The following is an 8,307-nucleotide window of genomic DNA, read 5'->3' on the forward strand; positions in this document are numbered from 1 at the left end:
TTGCTCTTCACTGTTGTGGAAGGGCTGCCTGAGGCACTTGCCTTTACCCCCCTCCCCAGTCTGCTGGCCAGGTGGACTATCTGTTGCAAGGGGATGTTGAACCCTTGCCTCCCAGCCCAGGAGGCAGCAGGCACGGCCTGAGAGAATGCAACAGCACACATGAACAAGACTGTAGAGAAGCAAAAACTCCTCCCAAAGCCACTGAGTTGGTGCAGTGAATAGTTGAAAGTGGAAACGCTGTGTGCAGAAATGCCAGTCAGGACAATCCTGTTGATGGGAATGTGGGCTAACTCTTATTGGATAATGTCCCTGTCACACACTTGTCTGCTAAGCCTAAATCATTCTCCCACTATACTGCCTCCCATTGCACAGAGAAATTTTAAAGAAGTGCCAGAACGACAATCTCTTTGAAACATTTGGGAATAATTTTATCTGCATTTAGAGCATTTCTGATATGTATAATGGGGAATTGCTCTAAGCAGATCTTTACTGGTTATGTTCTGAGGCCACATCCTTATTGCAGACCATTGGTAAATATCAATCAACTATTAGGATGCATGAAACAACCCAAATTTGAGAACTGTGTATGTGTAACTCATTTTTATATAGTGCTCATTACGGAAACTTTTAAATGAATGTTTCTAATTCTGAAGACTCTTGATGGATAAAGTTTATATTGGATAAAGAACAGCAAATTTAGTGAGTATATGGGGTATTTTTGCTATCTATGTAGAAGAGCCTCACCATGTGTGTACATTCTGTTAAATTTATCTGAATTGCACAATAAATGTGTAACCCTACTAAAATAATGTCAATATGCAAGGAAAACGATAGTATTTGTGTGGTCATGGGCTCAGGCTCATTTTGTGAAAGCATTTTCAGGGAAGTGCGTATAAAATGTACTGTCTGTGCAGCACTGCTCCTGCAGATGCCATGCTGAAATGGCAGCTTGATTACTTGGGTTATTGTTAAAGCTTGAGAAGGCAGCCTGCTGCCTTCTCCCAGAAGCTAATATAGGAGAAGGGCGCCTTAATTTCTTGTGTATCCACAGAAAGATGAGGTAGTATGTTGAATCAGCCCACAGTAGATGTGAACTTGGCAAGGAAACTATTGCTCAATGCTTTACCTCATAGCATTGTAACAAATAAAAACTTTGGCTAGAATATCAAGAGTAATACAATTAGTTCAATGACGAGAAAAGAAATTCAGACATTTTTCTCAAACAGCAACTGCTCTTCTCCTTTCACCATGCCTCTTTGTCAGTACTGTATTTGCCCAAAAGGAAGACGACCCTGAATATAACATCCCTTTAAAAGAAAAAACAGAGTATTGTATATAACAGTAACTTGTTTGTATATTTGAGACAATCCCTTTCCTTTTCTTAACAGTGCACATGGCAATAAAAACCTAGTCTTCCTTTCAGGTAAAGGAAGTGTACGATACGTCATAAGATGTCACGAAGAAATAGTCAAAAATTCTCTTGCTTTAGCACAAGCCTCCTGCAAGAGCCTGAATAGCTCTTCGAATCCTGACCCGTAGTTTTCAAGAAGCTAGTTCTAAAAGAATCATAGGCGCCAGATAAAAACTAGCTTAAAGGATTTTTTAAATAAAAAATATGCTTTTAAACAGAACCTAAGCATCTGTACAGGTTCTACTTCTTTATTAATAAATTAATAAGCTAAACCCCATAGCAGCCTCCTCTACCATATTAGCAACATGCTTCTCATGTAACGCAGAATCTCATAAAAAAACCTTACAAGCCAACTTAAAATGCAAAGGTGTTTATTTTTTGTACTTACAAATCAATACCAGAGCCACACATCTTTATTTTTATGCTCATTGTGTGACTTCTATTAATTAATTGAATATTCATATAAAATGGTCATCTTGCAAACCCCTTAAGGAACTTTGCAAACTTAATATACAAATAAAATATTAATTCAACAAAGCTATACATTTTGGCTTTCAAAATAACAAGCACTTATTAAGGGGAGAAAGGGGGTTTCAGTACAGATACCGAGTCTAGCTAGTGAACTGAACATGAAATAAAATGAAATTAAAATATAATGTGGACAACTCTCCCTGGTGACACAGTTTACTCTGCCTGTGGCTAAGCATCCAGGCTATAAAGTAAGTATTTAGGTTCCTGTTCTGCATGCAGTCGTGAGTACTGAAGTTCCCGTATACAGGAATACAGCTTTTGGGCACAACTCACAAGAAGTGGCTGAAATCTCAAGTCATTCACATATGCAACTGTTGCCATATATAGCAACCTGAAGTGTCCACTCCTAGGTATCTGTAACATAAACATCTTAAGAGCAGCCGGAAGATGTGGTGGACTTGACAAAGGAATTGTGATTTTTGAAGGCATTCAGCATTGGGATACTTATTTCAGCAGCTGTATTGCTTTCAAAAGCTGGTGAGCAACTGTGCAAAAGTAATTTGTTTGTACTGTACAGATGAAGATGGACACAGTATAAAAAGAGATCACAGTGCCTCCCTCAGCTGCAGGTTTAAACTGAAATAACAGACACAAGCAAGCAGAATGCTTTCTTGGCAGTCAGTCTTCCTTGTTCCTCCAGACTTCAGGCATGGATACCAGCGTTGTTGTTGTTGTTGTTAAAAGGTGCTCTTCCTACAGGTTCATTTATTACTTACATTTAAAAGCATTTTTTTCCAGTGCAACAGCACTCATGGGGGAAGGGAAAAGTTTTCGTTCCACTCTTTGTCTGGCTGGTGTTAAGGATGGGGGAGAAAGCAGACACAGCAGAATACAATCTCTCCTTATGGAACTCTGTCCTTCAAAGCACGTTCTAGGGACTGGTTCAGTCATACAAAACAATCACAACATAGGAAGCAAATGGTGTAGCGATGAAGCAAATTGATGATAGCGAGCTGAGGTCCAGCAGATAAACCCAGCTTCTTTTGTGGGCACTGTGCAGTACAGAGCTTGGAAGGTGTGAGGGCCGCTTCTCTTGCAGTCTTTAAAACAAATGTTTAAAGATGCAGGGGTCTCTGTGTTCGGGCTCTTACGGATTTAAATTTAGTACCCTCCACACAACCCGTGTATCGAAGTATTGGCATCATAAATGAGGTAGAATTTAAATGCATAGTGGGGCAAAACAACGTATCATTGTGTGTTACTTTCTGAACCTGAAAAAAACAAACACAGCAAAGCAACAGTGAGATGCTGCAATCTTGAGTGGAACATTGGTGGGAAGCTGCTTCACCATTTCCCCTTGAATTGTTTTTCTGCTCAGTCATTCCCAAATCCCAAAACTGGGATTTCAAAAACAATATAAAATTATTCATTGTTTTTGTATGCAGTTTCTTTCAGTATGTAGAACTGTGTATGATTATTATTCCTTATATTAGAAAGTCATGTAATGGCATGGTTGTGCATATATTTGTAAAAAGTATTCAGTGCTGATCAGTTTTGGTGTATGTTGCATGTTTCTAAAGTAGTGATTGACCATGATAGACCTGGACCCAAATAACTTAAAAAACCACTGTGCAGTGGCTAATACTCTATTCTTGAGCATGAAACCCGAGTGAGTGGCAGCTACACAATTTCAAGTGGTCTTAGAGGAGGTGGATTATCTAGACCAGGGGTCACAATTGTGACTCTGGGCACAATTGTGCCTGCTAAAACCTTTCCTGGTGCCTGTCAAGTGTTCTTAGCTGGCTTTTGATTGCCCACTGGAGTATTGATTGGCTGTACAGATTTTTAAAAACATTGCTTTTTCAGAAACTGCTTCCACAGCACATGAGTCTTCACTGTGTGACTGAAGGTAAGCTGCAGCAGCCATTTTGTGGCTGGCTCTGTCTCCTGTGGCAGTTGTTTTATGGCAGCCATTTTGTTGCTGCACCCACCACACTGTTTCAGAATTCTAGATAGGCCAACAGGCTCGAAAAGGTTGGGGACCCCTGATCTAGACCTATCTTGGTCTGGCTTCAGCCTTGGTTTTGGGATAGAAACTGCCTTAGTCACCCTGACTGATGACCGTGACCAGGAGAGTGATGGAGGAGTGCAACCTTGTTGATTCTTCTGGACCTCTCAGCAGCTTTCGATACCATCATCCATGGTATCCTTCAAAAGAGGCTGGTTGGGTTGGGAGGGAGTGGAGTGGCACCATGCTTTAGTTGTTCCACACTTACTTGACCAACTGACTTCAGAAGGTGCTGCTGGGGGGCTCTTATTTATGCAATGGGATCCCACAGGGTTCCATCTTATCCCCCATGCTATTTAATATCTGTATGAAACTTCTGGGAGAGGTCATCCAAGAATTTGGAGTGAGGTGCCACCAAAATGCAGATGACAGCTACCTCTATTTCCCCTTAACCACCAAGCCATGTGGTTCTCTGGAACTTCTGAACAAGTGCCTTGAGAAGGTAATTGGATGGGGGCCAATAAACTGGTCAGTTCAGACAAAATTGAAGTGCTGTTTGTCAATCGAGAAGCTGCTCTGGGATTGCAGAGCCAGCCTGTCCTGGAAGGGGTTGAACTCACTCTGAAAGAGCAGGTTCCTAGCGGTAGGGTACCAGTAGATCTTGGCCTATGGTTGAAGGCTCAGGTCTCCTCCGTGGCATGTAATGCCTTTTATCAGCTCCAGCTGGTTGGGCAGCTACAGCCATTCGTCAGTAAGTGTGATGTGGTCACTATGATCCAGGCTCTTATCACATCCAAGTTTACTTATGTAATGCAATCTCTGTGAGGCTGCCTTTGAAAACAGTCCTGAAACTTCAGTTTGTCCAAAATGCAGCAGACAGGCTACTGTCAGGGGTTGGTTACAGGATGATATCTTCCTTGTGCTGAAAGATCTGTACTTGGTACACACATCTGTTTCTGTGCACAACTCAAAGTGTTAGTTCTTACCTTTAAGGCTTTAACTAGTTTGTGACAAGAGTACCCAAAGGACCATCTTCTTCCATACTATCCACCACACCTGTTGAAATCTTCTTCACAAGCCTGGCTGTCTGTGCCCCTGCTTTCAGAGATGAGGTGGGTGGCGACTAGAGGGGGGGCATTTTCTGTGGTGGCACCTCGCTTTTGGAATTTTCTCCCCTTGAGGTTTGCCTAGCACCTACTTTACTTCTAGGTGCCAGACTAAAATATATCTTTTTTTACCCTGACTTTGAATTAGGGGTTTATGAGCTTTTTAACAGTCTGCTGTTTTATGGATAGCTTTTATGCTGCTTGTGTCTGATGGCGTGTGTATTTTAATGCCTTGTGTTTTATACTGCGGTTTTTAATTGTAAGCCACCTCGAGCAGAATTCTGAAGAGGTGGCATAGAAACATTTTAAAGAAATATATACTGAGGCTAGGGAGCTTTGACTTTCGAAAACTCCTACCCTGGAAATCGAGTTGGTTTTTATGGTGCTACTGGGCTCAAATCTTTCTCTGTATACTCTGTTTTCTTTGGGTGGTGGGGAATGTAGTATTCTGACATAATAAAATTCACCTGGATTAATGTCTAATGCTTAGATAAATTAAGGTTGAGCAAAACTAGTTCAAAATTGCATGACACAGAGTAAGCAGACCAGAGCTTGCCTCGTTTCATTTAATTAAATGTTGAATGTGGATGATTGCAAAAATATTAGCCAGATAACTTTGACCCAGTCTACCAGAAACAGGTACCTTGAGACGGGTTCACTAAATAACTTTCCTTTGGGTTTGTAAACTGAGAAAACAAAATAAGGTTGCCTAGATGAAAGGGCCAGCTGCAGTGGTGGAAATTCATAATTTTTTTCCCAAGGGAGAGAAGCAACAAGGCATTCCAGTCTCACTTTTGATGCAATAACATGAGAAAGTTTGCTGCATTATAATGAAGGATAATTTAGTTCAGCATCCTGCTTCCTACAGAGAAGAAAATGGGTTTGTGGGTGACTGTGCCCAGGAAAGCTTACGTAATAGTACTGTGTACCTACTGAGGTATATATTGTATCAATCATAACATGTGCATCTTAAAAAAAATCCTTGGAAGTAAAATATTTTTCTAAAGTGAATTCAAGTTACTTGTGAGAGTTTGCAGATATTGTGCTTTAACTAGAATGAATGTGCTTATCAAAATTAAAGAGAGATGCAAACATTTCAAACAGCAATGTTAGGAGCATCTTGGGTAAAATATGAAGTAATAGTATTGCCAAATAGTTATTCTGCTTCATTACTGAATACTTAAAACATGCATTTATGTATCTACGTAATATAGTGGAAAATTAATACTCCAGCAGCATAAGTAGTGATATAAAATAGTATGTTAAATTTGGCTAATGAGATCACAGTAAGTACTTGGACCTCTTCATGAGCTCATTTCATTTCCCCATGATTATAAAACATAACTGTTAATTTAGTTTTTGCATGTCCTTGTTAATTATAATAGCATCCAGTAGTGCTGCTCTTGTTAAGGGTCTCTCAATATTTCCTTACAGAGGGATTACATAACTTGAGAGCCAGTGTTGGATTTCAGTGAGAAATTAAGCACACAATTTCATTCTTAAGTCACAATAGCTTAAATTAAAAACGTTAAGATTGTGCTCTGTCTTTCTGTTACGGGGGTCTATTTGGAAGAAATACTGTGTGGATTAAAATGGATAACTATGAGTTAAAATTAGCGCATCTCTGCAGCATAGCTCTGTAACCTACAATTACTAAAAAACAAATTAATTATTTTCTTTTGAATTTGGGGAGTTTAATATGAGGAAGCAAAGTATGCATTTCGTAACCTTATTATTTGACCTGTCTAGCAATTACTCATGCTGCACAGTAGTAATTCGTTTTTTATTTAAAATTATACCCCACCTTTAAAATGCTATAAAATGGCTTACAACATTATTTAAAATCACATCAGTAAAATCACAAAAAATCAGTAAAAATACAGTTAGTTAATTGTAGCAATTCAGCTCCCAGCTGCAGTACCCCTTCCCCTAATAATTACTGTTAAAATTTAGCATGGATCGGACCCGATGCCTTGATGACAACAACAACGTTGCACAAGAAATCTCCCTAGGAAGAGAATTCTAGAACTGAAGCACCACCGCGGAAGCTGACCTCTCTACAGTAAGCTGCTTACAATGATGGGACTGCAGCAGAAGCACTTATCCTGTCTGTCAGTTTTATACAGGAGAAAGTAGCCCTTCAGGTTTCTTGGTCCCATGCTGTGTAAGGCTTTATCAAGTCATATCTATCAGTAAACTGTGTCCAGAATAACAGCTGGAAACCAGGAATATCTTTTGATATTGGTGTGATACTTTGAAAGTACGGCATGTCCCAGTGAACTCTTTCAAAGCCAGTTAAAGTGTGCTCAGTCTTTGTAGGGGTAGAAGTGTTGTGGATTATGAGTAGCGCATGCATTCACTCAAATGTGTAAAAGTGCTGTTAATTTTGTTTTAAACTGAAGTGAACATATCTCATTTTTGGAATAACGTACAAAGCTATAGCTGTCATGTTTAAATTTTATCTTGTCAGGTCTGCACTGCTGGTCTGGATGCTCTGTGATACTCCAATTCAAGAGTGAAAACTAGCACGGATTTTCTGAGGTCTGGACAGGACAGTAAGTACAGGGTCATCCCTGTCAAATGTGTACTTATTTTTTCTAGTAAACATATCTAGGTTTTTTTTCTTTTAAGAAATGAACATAATATACTGTATTCTGTAATACACATCCCAGAACTGTCTTGATATAGAAAGCAAAGTATCAGACTTCCTCTGAAGGGGAGACAATTATCCCTTTCTCTTTTCACCCATTTCTCTCAAAAAAGGAAAACCCTCCATGATATTTCTGCAGACTGGCACAAATTTCAGGTCATGGCAAATGCACAGATATTAGCCATCTGTATACACAGTGAAACTTTTATGGAAATCCTCTACTAAGTGGCTGCCTTTATGGGTGAAAACAGATTGGTTGTTATGAATGTTCTTTAAAATGTTTTTTGTTGGGACGTGCATGCTCTTTTTTCTTGGTTTTGTTTTTCAAAAGGTTTTATGCTAAACTTGGGTATTCAAGATAATTTTTTAGGTTCTGTGCTGGCAAGAAGCCGAGGAAAACACTCAGAAAAATGTCGCTATCCATATAAATGGTGCATATATACAGCTTTAAAGCACAGTTATAATTGCCAAAGTGATATCTCATTTCTAAGGACTGGAATAGTTGATCTGTGGCATACATAGAAAAGAACTAAAAATTAAAAGCTGCTATTGAAATGTAGCATTCATTCTTTGACACAGTATGTAGTAGTAACATGGATTTGATGTACTGAATGCCACAACAAAAGAAACGAAAGGAAACTGATTGAGCATTACTTTAATC

This window comes from Eublepharis macularius, chromosome 9 (genome assembly GCF_028583425.1).
Source record: "Eublepharis macularius isolate TG4126 chromosome 9, MPM_Emac_v1.0, whole genome shotgun sequence".
NCBI lineage: Eukaryota > Metazoa > Chordata > Lepidosauria > Squamata > Eublepharidae > Eublepharis > Eublepharis macularius.